Raw genomic sequence first — 20,867 nt, 5'->3', positions numbered from 1 at the left:
TTGGGTGGAGACTAGGGGTGTGTGAAATTTGTGTGATTTGCTTTTACATAATTATGTGAAATTTCAGCAGAATACAGATTTGTCACTTTGTGCTATATTTTACTGTAAATGTGCCCTCCCATCAATTTTTGAGTCATATGCTGTTGTTTGTGTGTCTTCACAGTAAATGTTTTACTGCACATGGCACATTTGCTGTTTTTTTTTTATCATGAAAGGCGTGCAATTACGTGAAAAGTCAGGAATTATGTGTAACAGGAATACAGTGAATTTCCTGAAATTACATGACTTATGCCTGCTTAATTTAAATTACGTCCAAGCCTAGTGGAGAGCTGGCTCTAGTTTATGGAGCACATCTACAGCACCAGCGACACTTTCTTGGTTCCCTGTGATAAACAGATTTTATCATCTACTTACTGAGCTTTACTGGACTAATAGAATTATGTGGCGTGGAGGACCACGTTATGCAACAAGGTTTTCATACTTATGCAGCTACAAATGCATATTATGCACCACATTCTCTGCCAGTATTATTTTCATGCATGTTAGCCATAAACAACCTTTTTAGTGAAGTCTGCAAATTTTGTAAACCATGCAGCAAATTGTGTGTCAAATGTCGTACCTCAGTTATTGTGTGGTAAATGCTACAGGCACACATTTGCATAAATACTCTCGCCCTCATCATTGTCCATTGTATTATCAACAGTTTATTTAAGAAAAGTAAACCTGATGTTCTAATTGTAATCATCGCCCACTGCTTGCTGTGATTTGAAGAAAGCCCCCTTTTTAAGACAACTACCCCCAAATAAACATGGGCTGTGTAAACTGCCTCTTTGGTGTTTGTGTCTAGAGGGCCTTTTGTGAATTAAACGAATTAGAAGGTCCGCAGGGGCACCTCGTTGTGTGGGTTGTGAAATTCAAGGATAAAACCACATCTCTAGTGTTTTTTTCTTGGAGGTTGAGAGAGGGGGTGCCAGTTGCATTCCAGTGGAGTAACAAAGTCTCCCGCAGCTCCCGCAGTGCGGGGAGGCCCGAGCTCCAGGAGGCCCCTCAGCTCAGTACACTGGCCGGAGAGCTCGTGAGTGAGTTCGGAGGGGGATCTCCACGTACTTTGCAGGGGGGTCTCCGCAAGTTTCGTTACGCCACTGTTGCCCCCTACCCAGATTAAACAGTTCTTATCAAGGTTCCACAGACAGAGAAAAAAATTTGAGTTCTCTTTCGCCAGGCCTGAGAGGCAAACTCTAGCTTTTTCACAAGCGGTTCAAACCTTGGCTGCTTTCAGCCAAATTGTAGTCGTTTGCAGTTCTACGTCAGCCTTGGCTCGCACCAAGGAACCTCAGGGTGTGTGCGGACCGTAGAAACTGCACACATCACCCCACACCTCTTCCAAAAATACAGAAAGCCTTTAAGCATACCGAAATGCAAATCGCTGTGACATAATTTAGAAAAATACAGGCCGCCTCAGAAAGCCTCGCTCCGGTGATCTGAGGACACGCGCCCTGGGAGACTTAAAAACTCTGTCTCCAGCCCATCGTGTTAGCTCATAAATCTGGAACGAGCTGCCAAACGAGTCCCACTAACACTTACCATATTCCAAGTTCCTGGAGTACGTTACAACCTTATGCATTGCTCACATTTTATTACAGTTGATATATAGAAATTTGTAATTTGAAAGTAGCTGCAATAGTATTGCCTGATTTCGGTGCCTTTGTATGGCTAACAAGAGGGACTATTTTCTCACCGCGGATGCTTTTCTAGGAAGGCAGATTTCAATGCTTGTCTCTCCATCGTGGCCTCAGTCTTCTAAAAATTCGAGTTTGTGAAAAAAACGTTTACCCACCTCTTGGTAATAACGCTCAGTCCTCGTGCCCGGTGCGAAACAGGAACTGATGGTTGCTTTCCAGTGGTATATCCTCTGGCACTAAGAGGCATATTTACGAGCCCCTTGTGCCACTTTACGTCGAACTAGCATCATTTTTTTTTATGCTAAGCCAGCGCTAAGGTGGTCTTTTCTCAGTGCCGTATTTACAAAGTGGCGCAACACTTGCATTGACCCATTTTGTAACCCCTTGCGCTACGTTATTCCTGCATCAGGCATAATGTGTACAAAGGGGGCGTTCTGATGCAGGGAGGCCTGAAAAAATGGCGCAGTGAAATTTAAAACATTTCATTGCACCATTTTTTCCATCGTTTTTAACATCTCAGGGCAGGCGTTAAAACGACGCACTGACTATATTCAATGGTCCTCCCTCTGCTTTGCTGCACTAGTGTCAACATTTTTTGACGCAAGTGCAGCAAAGCGCCACAATAGCCTCCAAAGTTTTGACGTTATTGTGCTAACGACTGCCAGATTGTAAATCCAGCGCAACCATGGTGTCGTTAGGTGTCGGTAGGGGGGTGCAAGAAAAGTGGCGCATCATCTACGGTGCGCCACTTTCTCCTAAATTTGCCCCTTAGTTCACTCATTTATCTGGATTTTGTCAAAAACACTTCCCTGGCCTAAAAGGCGACTGAGTGTTAGAACATTCAATAAACAGCTCTGATTCACTGAACCCAATATACAGTCAATCAATGCTTAGTTTGTAAAAAAAGAAAAATAATAAATAAGTACCAAGGCCCTCGTCAGGAGCCCACTGCATCTCGCACTGAACCATTGCCTGCGCAAAGGCCATCAATGATTGTACCAACACAATTACCATCACACTCTAATAAGTATGGCAATTCAGAATATTCCATGCCACATTAAAGTATATTGAATGAATAAACAACTATTGTTTTGCTCATGTGTAAACTAGAGAGACAGCACCACCGTGTGGCAGACTGCCATAAGCACCTGTGTTGACAATTAAGTGCTTGTGCTGAGAACCGGAAACCACTGCCTCAAATTAAGCACTGCAGTCAGTTGCCTGAGTGAGACTTTCAGGCTTAATTTAATAGTGTGTGTTTTTATATTTCACAAACAGTGGCCTCATGCACAGTGTTAACCCAAAATCAGAATAATATTGCAAATGCATGAATCCCTCTCAGAGATATGTTGGAGGTTCCAGGACAGGGTTTTGGAAGCTTGGAGATATATACATGAGCCCGAGGGTTTGTGGATGTTCTCAAACTTTTCTCGGACTCAACCCCAGTTCAGAAACGTTTGGCGATTTACTCCTGCAGTAGTAAATCCATCGCTAAGTTGTGAAAGGAAAGGAGCCCAGCCAAACTTGGTGGGGATAGGGCCCGACAAGGGGTTCAGTTTTGGTGAAACATGTTTTTCACATGGTTAAAAAATGTTGCCATACAAAAAAGGTAATTGCATTTTCCCAGTGCATAGTTACGCACAATTACACAGGCAGAAACGCCTCTGTATTTAGATAACTGGAATTCACCAAGGTGTTCCAGAAGCGGACTTGGAAACCTGCAGTGGCACAACCTTCTCTCCAGCCATAAGTCTGGAAAGATTTGTAAAATCTGCAGGCAGTTAGTGAACCATTGCCCACTTGGATTTTCTACTGAAAATCTTAAATCAGTCCTGAAAAGAAATCACATTCCAATAAATGATTTCATCATACCAATGTGAGTCCCAAGTCTCGTTTGAGAGCCAATTTAACACAATTCTAATCCACTGAGTTCTGTATGCAAATATGAGAATGGGATGTGCATAAACACATCATTGTACTTGACCTAAGACATACAAAATTAATTCCCGGATGCATAGAGACTGGAAAGGTGTTTAACGTTTTAGAGGCAAGAATAGAATAGAGATTGCTTGACTGAAGGTAAGAAAGAAATTCATTTTATAGCTGTTAAAAGGCTGGTGTCAGTAGATGCTTTGGTGGCAGAAGTAGAAAATTAGAGAGAGGAGTCAAAATGTAGTTTACAAATTCGAGCATCTGACAAAAGATATAAGAAAGACAATAGGGATTGAAAACAGACATAAAATGAATCTGGAAAGAAGAAAATATTATTCTGGTAAAAAATTAAAGAAGATTAGGGGCATCCAAGACTGATGACTAAGAGTGTACGAACTCATGCATCCGAGACATAAAGTTTAATAAAGAAGATCTATGAGTTGTCCACTTACAAGTGATTTAAGAGATCAAAATGCAGCCGAAGGGGTCTCATAGATACTGAAAGGGCTGGTACGAGTATCTCCTAAAAAGTATTTTGATTTATTTGAGTGAATTTATATGATTACGGGAGCCATCTCTTATTTCAACAGCCTTTGGAGGAATTTATCACAGTAAGATATTCATACTGTTAGGTTACAGTGGCATTCTAATTGCTTCCGTTCTTCTATTTTTAGGGTCGGGCCTGCGTTGCATGCGCTCGCACATGCGTATCGCAGCGAGACGCTTTAGTATTTAGAAAAGGGCTCGGAGCCTTGTCAACTTCACGTCAGTGTTTTTTATTGGTTCGTGGGCTTGCCTAATAAAATCTGGTGGCTTTCATTAGTAGAAGGCACGCATACATCATGCCTTTTCCGGTAGCTAGCCCTCCTCGAGCGCAGCGACCAAGTACAGAAAACATGTGAGGCTCGCTGTTTTCCATCGGGCTTGTGGACTTCTTTTTCTCTAATTTACGAGCGCGATCTCGCTTGGCAGAAGTCGAGCGCTTTACATAGTTAATTTCACTTTTTCGGGTTATGTACATAAATGCACTTTTGCCCGATAGGTGAAAAGTCGGGTTAGGAGTTTACAACGTGATCAGCTCTAACATGAGCAAACGCGAGACCCGTTGCATTGTAAATGCTTGTTCTATTTTGTTCCCAAAGTTTTCTCCTTCCTGCACCTTCTCTGGTTCTAACTGGTGACATTTTTACAAAAACTGGGTAATGCGTTTTAGATGTTTTTTTATTTTCCACAAAAATCTACCCTATAGTAAGGTTAATACGCATTGACCAAAGGCTTAATTCAAATTGAAACTGGATTTTATTGAGCAGAAATGGATGAACGTATTACCGGTTAATGTTGTTGTGAAAAAATATAAAATCAATATACAAAAGGTTTGAGTGGCACCTACTAAAATAAATTGAATTGAGGACATCTGTTTACTTTCATAACTGGTGGAAGTACATGGGATGCTTATTTTTTTGACATGCCTAATCCCACTAACCAACATTACCAATAGATTAACCTCCAACCTTGGGTTCTAGAGTAGCGCGCTACTCGCCATAAATCACTTTAACGCCTCATCGGGGTAGTAAACACTTTTTTAAGTGCAATTACAATTATAATATTACAAATGAATAATGTATTCATGCAGTTTGGTTGAAAGGATACACATAGCAATATTAAGGAATGCTTCCTGAACTTTTTGTTAAATTATGTTTGTCAAGCCTTGTTGTGATGGCTTATATGGAAACTCAATAAAAAATGTATTAGAAATCTATTTAAAATCTGATTTTTAGTGATGGGGAAGACTTTAGTCATCTTCCTATGAATCTCTTTAACTAAAATCGAATGGATGACTATTTTGATCTAAGAGAGAGGTGCAGCAGTGATTTTGCTGCATTTCTCTATGGGTAGAGGACTTCTCGCTTCTGTACAGCATAACCGAGTAACGTAATTACTCTAAACTCGATAGTAAGTGGAAGAGATTCATCCAGATTGCAGATTGTTCGGCTGTCTACTTCAGCCTGAGCCCTCTGTAATAGATATTGTAAATCCTCTGTGTTTCCACAGGCTCTTCCTCTCCAAGACAACCATTCATTTCACCAACTAAAGAAAATGAGCTGTGAATGGAATCGATCGCCCCCGTTTGCAAGCGCCGCCATCACCGTGTCGTGCGCCTGCTTTCAGGACATGTCACAAGCATTGAGCGGGTGGCCTGTAGTTCACGATGTAAGCTGGCAGACAGGCTAAGCAGATAATATATATATATATATATATATATATATTTATATATATTAGTAATTCTTTAGATATAAGAAATTAAACTCCTGGAGTGCAACAAATCAATTGTTGGACAATTGTTTGTTTTGGACATATATATATATATATATATATATATATATATATATATAGTCTGTACCATTTATGGGGCATCAGTTTGTTAAACTGCTTCGCTTCACAGTGCTGTAATGAAACTTGAGGGACCACACTGCACAGTGCATGGAGGGGCCCCCCTCCAGATCAACACAGGATCTCTGAGGCCAGGGTACTTTGCTGAGGGGGCCCCCTGGAGCTCAGGGGCCCACACCAACACTGGGTCTCCGGGGGCTTTTGTTACACCACTGTCACTTCATTGTGATATGTTGTAACAAATTCACAAATGGTTTTCTGGAATTAGGTTTGATTTGAACAAGACTAACTCTTGGGTTATGTATGTATGTATGTATCTGGTATAGCTATTGCGTGTACCTGGCCAGTGGCTTTGTAAAAGGTCAGAGACATAAAGTCAGCGAGTGATGGGAGAGGAAGCTGGGTTGTGGACGGTTAATGCGTTGTGATAAAGTGTTCCTTAAAGAGGCGAGTCTTCAACTCTTTCCTAAATTGGAGCAGCATTAGGGCAGGCCCGATGGACACAGGGATGTTGTTCCAGATCCTCAGTGAATGGATGTAAAGCTTTTCTCCTGGCTATAGCTGTAGTTCCAGGAGTGACTCACACAGCACCATGCAAGAAAAGTGTGACTTGTAATCTTCGAACTTTACTCCCCCTGCCACTCGTGTGGTGTCTGTTTTGTGAGTCAAATTTTGTTGATGACATTGCAGTTGCTGCCCCCTGCTGGTCAGTCTGTTTCATTACATGGCACCAACAGCACGAGGAGGAACAGACTGTACAGATGAGGTTTCATCAGCAGAACCAGAGCTACAAAATCACAAGAAAACAACTAACTCAGTGTATGTACATGTAGAAAACAAGGCAAGAATCTAATAGCTTTACAATTATCAAAATCAAGTGAAGAACCAATCAAAAAAGCCGTCCTAATGTACTGTCCAAAATATTTTTCTTCAAGTCGCTCTGCCCCCTCTATGCGATAGCACCTCTCTTTCGGAGTCTTCATCCAAGAAAGAGTACCTGAAAGGGGGAAGTTCCTGGTTCGATGCACAACGCTGTTGGTGCTGATGACAATGTATGGCTCTCATGCATACTTAATCCCACCTCAATAACTTTTTGTGATGATTTTGAAATCTCTGGAAACAATATGTGTTCACTTTCCTAACTCTTTTGCCCTGATGAAGACAACTGTGATGGCCAATACGAATGCAAAATGCGTTTATACAAATACAACTGAGAAAAGTGTGCATATTTTCAACTAAATAGAAGTGAGTGTTTGTGATCTTTGGATGTGGATTGAACAGAAATCTTATTTCCATAATATGAACATGGAGTGTTTTGGGGCAGCTGTATTGTTTTGGTAAGAACTAGACATAGTGCTCCGTCTCCTCCCCTGGTACATCAACACATTCAGCAGGTTGCAGAATTAGCTGCAGAAAAAAACAATATTTCTAGTCCTGTGTGACCTGGTTGGGCGCAACCCACTCCCAAGCAAAAGTGGGCAGTTTCCTGAGGTGTGGAAAATGCCCAATGATTCCATAGGAAAATCTGTAAATTTGGCCACAATTGAAGTAAACTCAACTTCCGGTTCATGATCCATTATGAGATTGTTACCCTACTGTTCCAGAATTAGCTGACTTGACTCTCATATACCCCTAACTCTAACCTCTGGCCTCTTTGGTACCCATATCTACTACGCACAGAGCATTGTCTAGGGAGTGTCCCCAACATTTGTGGAAAGGCACTGTATGTATTGCTGCACTCAGAGGAAACACAAGCTGAATCTGCACAAAATGTGCAAAAAATGTCCATCTAACTTTGATCCCAGAATGATGGACTCACATGTTGGGTTTGTGGTGGCTGAGTTCCCAAATTTTGCGGAGAATGTTGTGGCTTGTGTTCTCTATTGAAATTGCTAATGGGGATATTCTGAAAGCAAGTCTATAAAAACTGCTGTATAAAGTCAGTGCACCCAGTGCGCACTGGGGGATGGGTACTGGAAACACGTAGCAGTCAGTGAGCATTAATACTTCCTGGGGTACCAGGCATACCTGCAGCAGCCTTCATTAACAGTATAATTTCTGTGACAACCTCAAGTTGCTGGGTTGAGTACTGTAGCCTGGCACTTGTATTTAATGTCTTTGATGATATATATTACATAGGAGTATTACTATAGTGCCTTCTCTTCACAAAATCTGCCTGGGCATCTCTACTGCTGACAGTGTACTGCAGCTTTAATTGACTAGTTTAATGCTTGTCAGGAAATCCATTGTTTTTTAGCAGATCAGTCTTTTGTCTGTATGAAAACACCGCAAGGACACCTAGCTGCTAACAGTGGTACTGCAGGCTTTGATCTACATGCTATCGACATCTGAGTTGGAGTCCTCACAGCCTTTCTCGAATACATAAGTACTGTGAGGTCACAAAGTTGCTGAATGTGGTGCAAGAGACCTTCTTTATGATGTCACTGGTGATGTTAGTGTGATTTGTGAGTTCATCTATGACATCTTTTTGTGAAGCCTTGGTCGGTGCATGTAGGGTGTTGTCATTGCCCGGCTAACCACAAATGGAAAATTATGTGATTTTTAGGTTTTGAGTCCTAATTTTAATAACTACTGAAGTTTGTTGCAGGCCTTTTGTAACTATAAATTATTGCAAATATATCATATATAGTAGAAAAAATGCTAAACAATTGATTGTGTATTGTCAGTTCCTTGAAGACAGACACATGAATTTTAAGTGTGCACAGTAAGATAACCCTGTCTATTGATTTGCTGAGTCATGTCATGTTTGCATTTGTCTTTTGGTCATTTCAACAACTGATCCGAAAGCAGATGGACTGTTTGTACTTTATCAAGACTGACAGCTAAAACCTTGGTTGAAAGTAAATGTTTTGCTCAGCCTTATTCTGCAGCAGGCATTCTGCTTAATCTAACCTAGTCTTGAAAAAAATAAATAAAAGAAAGGTGTAAAGTATCCAGGAGAAATCATTTGTAAACAATCACAGCCTATTGTCATGGGACTGTGGGCTGTTAATCTGGGCAGAATTTCCTAAGGTTGGGTTGCAGTAAAATGCACTGATGAATGGAGGGCCCCAGGGGAAGTTAAAGGAACAGCCTAGCCTTCCCTGTTAAACTTTGTGAAGCAGAAGTGGAGGCTGGTACAGGGACTGGTGGGCCGCAACGTGTTTTAGGGTGTCAACATATAGGGGGTCAGGAGAGGTGGGATCAGCCTCTTCCTGAATCCTGCGGGTTCCTCGCACTATTGGGTAGGGAAGTGTTTGGCCACCCACCCGCCCTACAAATTACAAGGGTTGGGTGTGTGTGGATTTTTTTCTTGCCATGAGGCCAATTTAGGACAGGTTGCAGGGGTGTAGGAGTTAGTTGGGGAGTGGAGAGTCAGATGCGGGGGAGGAAGATGTTTTTGGGGGATGCTTTGGACAGGACAACAAGGCTTCATTGGAGGATGCTTGGGGAAGGGAAGCAAGGAGACTGGGAATAGAATAAGGTCATTGAGTGGAAGGTGGTTGGAAGCTAAACAAGATGGTATGCTGGGAGTGAAAGCCTGTTGTGAAACAAGAAGTGTGGGGTAAACATAGGGACTACGTTAATGATGTTTGGTGCTACTGTTTGTAATGTCGTGTCAGTTGAAATGTTTGCAACCCTCACCTCTTAAATGGCTTTTTACACTTCATGCAGTACAGTCTCTGATTACTTCACAATGTTGCAAAATGCAGCAGTAGGCAGAGATAGCTGATGGATATAAGATTTTGCTTCTTTCAAGGGGTTCCAAATGTCCCTGGATCAGTGCTTAATTTGTGCTTGTTGTTTCCGGTGCTGAGCACCAGCACTTATTTTTGAGGGCCGGAGCTTATTCTTCTGCCTGAAGAATTTGCTGCGAGCAAAAGACACATAAAGGAAAGACGGATGAAGGAAAAAACGAAAAAACGTCACAAAGGGAGAAAGCAGAAAGCTGCAAGAGTGAGCTAAAGGGGCAGGGGATGGCTTTATATGGATTGAAGAGGCCTGTGATGGCTGCAAGATTACACTGCCTCAATATTCCATGTTCATACATTTAATTGCAGCAGTCACTTGTTTAAGAGGAGGGCTTTGGGCACCTTTTTATTTACAAATTAAACACTGCCCTGGATGAGTTGTTGCAAAATTTGACATTTCCACATTGTAAAATATTTAAATGCCACTATGACGAGGGGCAAATTTGTTAACAAATGACGATGAGGACCATCATGCTATCACACATAGTAAACGAAACCGTTGAATATAGATTTTCTTTTCTCTCCTTCTTAATACAAAACGTGTGTGAATAATTGCAATTAAGGGGGGAATTGCGCAAAATCCAAAGAACTTCCTGCATGCCGCAGGTGTCATTTGTCAATTTCCTTGTTTCACAATCACTCCTACAAACCGAAATATTTCACCTACTGTTGAAATTAATTCTGTTTTTTAGAAATAAGTTTTCAAAGATGTCCATCGTTCTCCCATTACAAATGGCCCTGTGATTGGTGCAATATTTTACACACCTGATAAAGTCTCACGCCATGGAGGTTGGAATGTATCAAGTGTGATAAATAGTACCTATTCATAATTTTGGTCGAATAATATGGAGATTTTTTGAGTTTTCTTCTTCAAAATCTGCGAGTTTCGATAATTACTTCTTATTTTCCCCAAAGTTAGTTTTAGCAGGCTTCACCTGTCAACAATTCCCGGGGCAAAATTGTGAGGTCTGGCTTTAGCCGCATAACCCATACCTTTGGTATGTGTGGTAATGTGACAGCCATTCATAACGAGGACCCCAGAAATCTGTCCCTTATTAATTGTAAATTGTCCTACTTCAAGTGTTTGTCTGTAAAACATTACCTGCAAATGATGTACAGTCCATGGAAGCAATAACAGTTGACATGAAAAAACATAATTTGTAATATTAGTAAAACATATTAATTAATTTTTAAACCTGGAGTATAGTAAAAACACATAGGCCACCATGATGGCTCAAAGACTAAGGGGTTGATTATGAGTTTGCCGGACAGAAACATCCGTCTGCCAAACTCCTGAAACGGAGGTCACCGCGGTGCTGGCGACCTGCCCGTTGGCCCCATTACGACTTTTCCACGGGGCTGTCCGTCAGAAGCCCTGCAGTGCAGTGGGAAAGGGGCGGCAGCATTGTCTCTGGCTCTTAATGGAGCATGCAGGGGGCACCAGCACCCCTGAAATGCGCACTGCCTGCACTGCAGACCGTGAGCATTTCGAGGGTCCTGGGCAGGGGGACCCCTGCATTGCCCATACCATATGCATGGGCAGTGCAGGTGCCCCTGCTGTGGCCCCCCTGCACTTCTTCTCTGCTAGCCTTTTCATGGTGGTCAGACTGCCATGAAAAGGCTGGCAGAGAACTAGGTTGTAATCGGCAGGGCGGTGCTGAGTTCAGCGCCACCCTGGCTGATTACAAACTGCACCCGCCGTCAGCCCGTCGGGACTAAAGATACTAGCGAGGATGGTGGTAGGTTGGCTTGTCTGTCCGTCAAACTCATAATGTGGCAGTCAGACTGCCACAGCCGCGGCCGTCCGACTGCCACCGCAAGGACCACCAGCCTCGTAATAAGGCCCTAAGTATAAAGCGTGATGGCGAGGGATTTAAATTCAGCAAAGCACCAATTACCTTATACCCCCTTCTTTTTGCAGCTCTTCATTTGACCACTATTTAGCCGAGTAATGCTCAATTAGGAGGTGTAGGATTATTAAATCTACATGAGCACGAGGTGACATTGTTTTCATCCCACATGCTGCAGCGAGTGGCTCTCCAGTTGACTGAATATTAATAGTTTTTATGTTTCTTCTCAAAGTTTCCTCTCTCCCTTATCCACTTCCATCAACCCACCTCCTCCCCATCCTTCTTATCTGCCTACATCTGAGCCATTATTCCCCCATCAATCAGTCAGTCCTTGATCTGATCAATCAGTCATTTATGTCTCCGGTCCCTGCATCTCTTCTCTGAGGGTGCCAGTGTAGGTTTCAACACTGCATTCTGACTGCGGCCTGGCTCTGCCAGCTTCACCCTGTGGGCACTGCTGCCAAGCTGCTGACGCATTCTCTTCTCGCTTCAGTCTCATGACTCAGCAGAAATTCTGAAGAAACACATGATCACCGAGTTCTGTTAATAATATATCTGCAAAGCGTCCCGGTTGCTTCATCAATGCCTCTGCTATGGATCCTGGTGTCCTGATGCTAGCCTCTGTGCTGTCTGCTGTGGTTTCTCACTCAGAGTTTGTGGCACTGCTGCCCCGGCCTGTGGCTAGTCCAACCTTCAGCCTGTGTGGCCTCAGATTCCAACTACCTGCAGGTCCATCTTCCAGAGCTGAAGATCACCACTAGCTAGAGTCTCAGCTCCATTCTTCAAAGAATCACTCGCTGGCATCCAAACTGTGTATCACCCATTTTCTCCACTAGTTGTTCAAAACTCTACAGAGCTTTTGGGTGAACTCACAACTTGTAACTTTGCAAATACTTTCTGAACTTCACAAGTTTTGCGATCACCAGACGTTTTTTTTTTTATATAAATGCACTTTAAATGCCCTTTTTGGTATGGCTAAATCGTTCTCTCAGCTATAAATGGCTGTGGGCAAACTAGTGCGCTTGACAAAAATCCCACAATTTGAACCATCAGCTTTAGGCAAAACCTGACTCTTGAGTCAACTTGCCTCCAATGTCCTCTTCTGTGACATGCCCTGTGACTTCCACAAGATTCTGTTTCAGGAGAACAGCACACACTCCCCTTCCCCAACCCTCCACACCCCTATTGGCATCATTCCCTACCTGTTCCGGGCACCTCAGTACTTGTGCAGTGAGAGGTTTGAAGAGAGACGGCCAGAATCACTGCGCACCATGTCTTTCCTGAAGGAACTTTCATCTGGACAAAGTTGGAAAAGTTTGCTTGGGTTAAATTTTTGCACTTGTTTCCAAGGTTATCACCTTATCTGACTTTGGTAGGACATTTCAAAATTCACACAATCCTTTTCAGCTCCAGGTTACAAATCCTAACCATAACTTCTGAGCATTGCTTCCCTTATACTCAACTTCAATGATGTACCAGACACCACTGTGCAGGCCCAAGCTATTTCTCAGGATCATTTGCCACCTAGTTTGTTCACCATATGTGAACTTTTTCATGTGCGGTCCCTGATTTTCAATATGTGTTTGTTTACATTTTAGATTCATGAACTTTCCAGCTAATGTTATTAAGAAGTTTATAATTCGGTTCATTATCCATGGGAATCTTAATTTTTGGTTAACTACATGGTAACACACAGTTGTGCCATCCACCCAACAATAAATATTAAAATTCAACTTCATTAGCGGTACTCAGTCATATGATCCAGTACACCAAACTGTCACCGCTGGTCAAGAATATTGGATTCTATGGAAAATCCTAAAAGGTGAATAGTGAGGGCTTGTGCCATGGAAATCCCAATTCACCAGGGGCAGCTCCTCCATTAGGGTGGAGGAGTGTTGCCCACCTGCCACCAGCGGCAGCTGCAAAACCTTTTGAAGAAAACAATAATAAATGGAGTTTATAACCGTTATCTTCAAAAGGGGTGGGGCATTGGGGTGACGGGCACTTGAGGGGAGTGCACAGAGCACTCCCCTCAGAGCACATGTGTTTTTGGCCAGCCGTCTCGGGCTGGCCAAACACACATGCGCAGTAGGCTCTCTCCAGCCCAGCAACACAGTTGCGGGGCTGGAGAGTGCCTGCACAGGCTCCCAGTCTGCCTGGGACAGCCCTGGCTGGGCGCTCCCAGCCAATCCTGACGCTGCTCTGAGCAGCGTCAGGATTGGCCACAGGGCAGGCAAGCAGAGGAGCGGCACTGTGCGGCGCGGCAGTGGAGAAGGTAAGTGTTTTTAAAAGAAACATATATAATAATGTAATGTGCCCCCCGCGCTGCCCCTCCGCTTTTGCGAGCCGCGACTGCAATTCACACAATATTTAAAGCAGAGTTTAAGATAAAGTAAATCTCTTCTCTAACAAGAACAACAAGAATGGATAAATGCGGTCCTTGCCTATTTTGACGAGAAATTCCTCTCTGAGTAAATGAGAGTTTAGTACAACATGTAGATATCTGGTGACTAGTGACTTTTACGTGTAATTGTAATGTATTCATATGTGATTGTATTATGTATATTGTGGTACTGCGTTGGGTAAACCTTCTTAAGTTGTATGGTATTTTATTGGATAAATTATGAGCCCCATACATGTAACTTAGGGGTTGGCGTAGTGAACTAGGATGCTAGCATTATCCACTGCTGCCGTTATACTTTCAGTCACAGCTTCAGGAAGGGGTGTGAAGCCGGCAGGGACATGGGGTAAGATTTGTTGCCTGTGTTTAAGTGAGGTGCTGCTAATATCCTTGTTGCCAATTGCTGTTGAGAGTGAACAGTTGCTAATTTCACTTTACCCTGATTACGTGCCCTCGCTTTCGTCGTCAGCTCAGAATTATGTGGCAGGAAGTTAACAGCAGTAAAGGCCCTCAGAAAGTGAATAAGCAATGTTAACATACGAGAACCAGGGCAATAACACTTACTTAAGTGATCATTATGACCTTGGAGGTCCTGCCCCGCCATGCCTGCCGTTGCGGTCAGACCGCCGACAGCGTTGTGGTGCACGACTGCCAAATTATGACCGTGGCAGTGAATCCTGTTCCACCAGGGCGGTGAGACCGCCTGACCGAAGGTTGACCACCTTCGACCCAGCGGTCCACGTAACACTGCCCGCGGTATTATGAGTATCCTTACTGCCAGGGATTCCGTGGCGGCAGTCCCACCACGAAATCCCTGGCAGTAAGGATACTGGCGACAGGAATACTAATTCCTCTTGCCACAACAGGACTCCCCAACCCCCCCTCTATCTAGGAGGCCCCCCCGCCCCAACCCCATCAGAAGCCCCCCAAGCAAAGACACCCACTTCCCCCGGTTCCGTACTGAACCCTCTGCCCACGATCCCTGTATTGATCCCCCGCCCCAATCCCCATACTTAACTCCCTGCCTCTGATCCCCGTACTTACCCCCCAGCCTCCCCCAATCCACTCACACACACACCACACTTACATACATACATGCACACATCCACGCTTACTAATTCACACACACATGCACACACAGCCACGACACTCCCCCACCCCCCTCATACAGGCATTCACAGAAGCACACAGACACTTGTACACACGCACACAAACACACACAACACCCTCCCACAACCCCTCCAGTCACACACACCCCCATTCACGCACAAAACACTCAACACCCCCCCTTCCCTGTCGGACAATCACCTTACCTGGTGGTCACGGTGGTCGTCCGGGACGGTACAGAGTCCATGACGCTTGCTCCACCGCCAGTGCCCCTCCAACACAACACTGCCACGCCATTTACAATGTTGTAATATAGCGGACGGTGTTGTGGTGATGTGACAGTGGCGGCTGAGCAAGCTCCACTAGACCGCCGACTGCCAGTATGGCATTAATGGCGGAGAGCAGCCACCAACCATAATATGGCGGTCATATGGTGGTGGTGACTTGGCGGTCTACAGAATAGACCGCCGAACTCATAATTAGGGCCTTAGTACTTAATCCTTAAATGGTCTACATTGTACTATAAACTAAAACAAACGGTCGGATTTAGATTAATTTTAGAAGCCTCTAAGGTGCTATATGGTAAGGGGCAAGTACTAAGAATCAAAATAAAGATTCTATTATAAAAATGAAAAAATACTAAGTTGCGTGGGATCAAAACGAATCCAGTATGTATGTAGTAGCCAAAAGAGAACATTTGTAGCCAGACGTATGCATACGAACATGTAAAATACCAATTTTCAAATTGCGCTTTTTTCCGAATCGCTATTTAGTAATGCCAATCTTATGTATGATACTTTTATTTTTAAATTAGCGAATCCTAGTAGGTCACAAACTGACTTCCCTAATGAATATTAATGAGATAGATCACAATTTGTGACCCATGGGGAATGACAGCCGTCACAGCGACGGTGGCCTGCTGAGGTCAGCAGACCATCATGTCTGCGGTTGCTTTTAAATTAAGCTATCTTTTTTTAATGCTACCTATTTTCCTTAAAGGAAAATGGGCGCATTAAAAAAAGTGTACGTTTCATTTTTTAAGAGTAGGCAGTAGTCCATACGATCACTGCCTACTCTTAAAAAATGTTTTGGTCAATATTCATGAAGGGATCCCTTAGGGACCCCTTCCTGTTTGCGAATGGCTTCCCACCTCCTTTAAAGAGGTGATAAAAGATTAATGTTTTGCAACTGGAATTGAGTCACAAAACATTAATATATACCACTACGATTTGGTGTTTGGACGCCCTAAACATACCCTTTCCAAACACCCAGTCGGTATGATGATGGATACCCAAATTGTGATTGGGTTACTTGTTTCTGAATCACAATTTGAGGTTTGTACATCAAAAAAGGCATTTTTGCTATCAAGTATGTCCTTATTCTGCAAATCGGGCTGTTTGTGACCGCGAAATTGCTTTGTACATCTGGCCCTAGATTGCTTGTAAGTGTTCAGACCTTGTGACCACTGAGGTCTTCACATGCCTATTTTTTCAGTGCTGAAACTATCTTTTTTGTTGAATATTACACATGTATATATAACATTTGTAACTGTGAAAAATGAAGGAGAGCGACAAGTACATGCTGGTGAACGTATAACCTTCCATCAGGCAAACAGCTGCCATTTTGAGGCGGTTGTGCGGCATGGTAAGGGTGCGCGTTGAGCAATACGCAGCAGGCATTGCTTGACCTGTGTTGGCAGTCACCACAAATCTGGCAGCGCTCTTCCTGCTGCAGGAATCCTTTGCCCTCGTGCCAGCTCTGAAGTGTTGGCAGCTGGCTCGCATGCTTTCTCGCACTACATCAGAAGTGTTGACGCTCACATTCTAGACGAGGAATAGCTGAGGATCGCAGAAGGCCAAGAGTCAGGGGATGAAGCGTAGGCACTTTGTGCGGCCAACAAGACCGGTTGGAGCGGGGCAGCACCGGGGAGCCCGCTGACGACCCTTGGGGGCCTTTTAAAGATAGGAGGAGGTAAGATGTGGCTTGTGGACTTTGTGTCTAGGCTACTGAGATGCTATGGTGTGAGGGAAAAAGACGGTCTAATCTCCGCTGATCACTCAGGTTTGCAATTTTACTCACTCAGGCTGTTTACAATGTTTCAATTCTTACTACTAAAATAGGAAAGTCAGGAATGTTTTCCCTTAGGGTTCATTCTATCTTTAGACATTTCTGGGATGCAAAGATAATCCCAGTAGTGCAGAACATGTTGATTTCCCACTAGGGAATCATGAGCACATATGCATTTGTACATATATCTTTTTTAATGTATTTTCTCAACAGCAAATCAATTTTTCCCTGAGGAGGAACCTCTTCCGGTATATCCCTAATAACTAGAATGATGCAGCAATGGAAAGCCAAATTGTGCAGCAAGGGCGACAAAATAATGCAGCAAGAAATGGTAATTTATGCAGCATAAGGCGGCACAATCTATTACAGCATTATTTTGCCATTGCAACACCTCACAAAACCCTCTGGGCAGAGTTGCAACACATTGGCACCAGTTTAACACCCGAAATCAACAAATAGCATCTGAAAAGTCATCAGTTGACCTTTGGAAAGAGTCAGCCATTGCATGGAACACTTTTGTATCATTATTTAGTATCTTTTGGTTCGTTAAAGCTAGAAATATTTTTGGGAGAAATCAGAAAATTATGCAACATATGATGAATTTTAAGGCAAATGGATAAAATCCACAATTATACTAAAAGGCTGCAGCCACAGAATCGTATAGTTCCAGTGACCTTGCTTAGAGCCCTTGAAATATGTTGGTGAAGGATTTTTTTTTCCCTTTAGAGCTGAAAATGCACTTAGTCCTCTAGAAGTAGTTGTCATGTGTATCTAAGGTTGGAAGCTATCTGCACCACATGTGTATATACCACATACATCATAGAGATTTATGGATTTGTTTTTGCATTTTTCAGGACAATTTGCTTAGGTAATGACCCTATAAGACTAAATTTACATCGATACCAACTACCTTTCCATTATCACAAGTGTAATTTCCAATCGCAAAAAAAACATACACCCCCCACCAACACACACAAAATGAGAATCATGAAGTTAGAATTACTAACATATATGTTAAACTAATGGTGCAAAACATTTAAGATTCTGGCTCAGATATTTTCCACACATTTTATCAGTCATAATCTGTAATGGGATTTTTGGCACCTCAGGCAAAAATATATCTTGCCGTTTGTCCTCTCCTCCCCAAACAATGTAGCTTTAGTGGCATATTGTCACAATCCGGCAGCCCCCTAACGCAGCTGCCTCGAAGCCCTGTACACATTAGAACTGTCTGCAATGAAATTAATCAAAATGTGCAAACAGTGTGCGGGCTACAAATTTGCTCCTTAATCAATTGCAGATAACTCTTTTTTCACAGAATTCTAATGAGAAGATGATAAAAAAAAAACTAACAATGTATCACAAACCAATTAGATTGCCGGCTTGAAAACCTAAAAAATAAACAAAGCAATTATTTGGAATGGCAGTTTCTGAAAAATCAGCCATACATAGGTCTACAATATTTACAAAAATCAGTTTCTGAAAATGTAAGAACATTCTCTAGAACTTCCTGCCCCTACTCCTCAGTATCAGTAATCCTTGAGTGTTAAGATTTTTAATCCAATTACCTATTGATGGACAATATGTATACAAGCCCTAGTCCTCACTAGGTTCACATCGTTATGTATCCATATGAAAGTGTTGGACTGGATCACAAAACATTTTGGACTACCTCTGTTTAATGTCTTTGATATTAAATTCAGAAACTGATTGCTTAGCACCACCGGATTATGGAAATACGTTTCTGGATATAATAATGTGTGATAAGAATGTTTGTGCATTATTGTTGAGTGCTGTTTTATTGTGGTGGTGATGTTGCTTTTTGTGTTGTTGTGTTTTTGTTCTGTGTTTTGTTTTGATTGTTTTTGTGTTGTGCTTTGCGTACATTATTGAGTTCCACTGTTTACTTCAGATATGTCAAAAATGCTGCTCGACTTCCTGCCAAAAACAGCACATGCCTTTAATGTTCCAGTGAGAAACAAGCATTAACTGTTGTCTAAAGTTGTAAACCAGCCATTCTTGGGCTCTTCAACTATGTAAGACACCAGTGTGCCCTAAAACTGGCAGAGACCAAGTTTTAAATTAGTACTTGAAGAGCTCACATTGTGTATTCAGGGCCTTGTTTTCTGTGTCATTTTATTGCCCAATCTTTGTGCCTTGCTGATTTCAGGGCAAACTATCATATGTATTTTCTCAAGAAATGGATCCATAAAATATCGACCAGTACTTGGAGTAGCTTACTGTCAGATATTCTTAATGTAATATATCATGTTACTAGTGTTAAGAAATTTTACCTATCAGTGTTATATTTTGCATTTGTCATCTCTAAGTATGATGCACGGTTAACAAATGTGGAGGCTCTGTCTCATAATAGTTGTTAAATGACTAAATTATGTAAATTATGATTTTTATATAGACCTATCAATGAACTCTTAGTGGACTGCAGGAAAATGGTGACACCCACAGAAGAACTGTGACAACATCTGTGGATAACACAAGCCTAGCCCTGGTTTCCAGGTGGTTGTCCATTTATTTTCTCTCCTTTCAACTGAAGAGTAGTTGGCTGGGAAGGAGACACTCCCTTTTATCTCTGTTCCCTTAATGTTTACTTGCACCCTTCCTGTTTTGTTTTTCTTCATGGGAAGCTCCTCTATGCCACTTCTTCACTTTCTAACTTAGCCATTCTCTTTGCATTTTTAGGTATGACCTAGCGTTGGCCTCAGCTGTCTCTCCAGCCTTGTGTTTTCTGAAAAGAAATTCCATATGCATACAAAAGACCCATTTTTTTTGCTCAGCCTTCTTCACCCATTGGTCTGTTCGCGTGTTGCTCACAATGTGTTACTATTCATCACAGCATTTAACGTGTGGCAGTGGGGTTGCCTATTACAGCCACTGGTTCTCTTCACAGTGAGTGATAGCATGTTGCTTGTGTACATGTGCACATCCAGCTCAAATGTGGTCTTCCTCATTTCCAAGGCTGGTGTGCCAATCTCTGCTTTCACTTCTGCTTTCATTGAATGTGTTTTTTTTACATATTTTTGCGATGAGTAAGATTTTATGTTTTCTTCCTTTCTAAACATATGCAAACTACCTTTAGAACTTTTAAAAAATTTGTATTACTTTTTAATTTAAATGCCTTACACATGTGATCGCAAATTAAAAATGAAAATAAACATTGCAGGCCTGCCCAGGCCAGACTTATTGGCTTTGCCAATACTTGTTTCTTAAAGTTGACAATTTCCATAAATGATACCTTTCCCAAAGCTTTACTGTTACCTTTAATATTGCTTTTGTATCCACCCCATTAATGCTGTTTTTTTCTTCAGTTGATTTTTTTATCTCAATTTAGTTACTGTGAGATGTTTTTGTGCCCTGGGGTAATAAAGCCTAGAATTACAGATCTTCTAACCCTAACCAGCAGCTATGTGCTTTGCATTTAGGGCTTGTGACCTTGAAGGTGCCTAATAATGTAGCCTGAAGAAAATAGAATATGTGATTTTAAAAATTATGTGCAGAATAGGGAGGGTTGGGCAGAAGATCCTTTACCTATGAGTGGAATTTCTAGAGTGGGGGAAACAGATTTAGATTGGGATGAGTCTGGACATATAGCTGAGAAAGGTTGCCTCATTGTCCTTTTTAGGTCGAGCACGCAAGTGCTCTGAGGTTTTGTAATCTATCTGTGGGC

The 20,867-nt window shown here is 42.4% G+C and overlaps 1 protein-coding gene and 1 long non-coding RNA gene across 4 annotated transcripts in view; both read left to right on the top strand.

The window, feature by feature from the left end:
• The window catches only part of LOC138262185 (uncharacterized), a 30,274-nt gene extending 10,286 nt beyond the window's left edge, over positions 1-19,988 (top strand). Inside the window, exons 1-3 of one of the 2 annotated variants that reach the window (XR_011199209.1) lie at positions 16,979-17,086; positions 19,599-19,699; positions 19,883-19,988. This is a non-coding gene — a long non-coding RNA (uncharacterized lncRNA). Of the gene's footprint in view, positions 1-16,978; positions 17,087-19,598; positions 19,700-19,882 lie in introns of those variants that run through there. The other variant, XR_011199210.1, reaches the window with a different exon arrangement.
• RBMS3 (RNA binding motif single stranded interacting protein 3) overlaps positions 1-20,867 on the top strand; it is a 1,236,319-nt gene that overhangs the window by 88,924 nt on the left and 1,126,528 nt on the right. The gene's annotated exons all lie outside the window — the stretch shown is intronic.

The sequence above is a fragment of the Pleurodeles waltl genome, chromosome 10 (assembly GCF_031143425.1).
Source record: "Pleurodeles waltl isolate 20211129_DDA chromosome 10, aPleWal1.hap1.20221129, whole genome shotgun sequence".
Classification (NCBI taxonomy): Eukaryota; Metazoa; Chordata; class Amphibia; order Caudata; family Salamandridae; genus Pleurodeles; species Pleurodeles waltl.
Note: the sequence above shows the minus strand (reverse complement) of the source record. Positions and strands in the feature narration are given on the sequence as shown.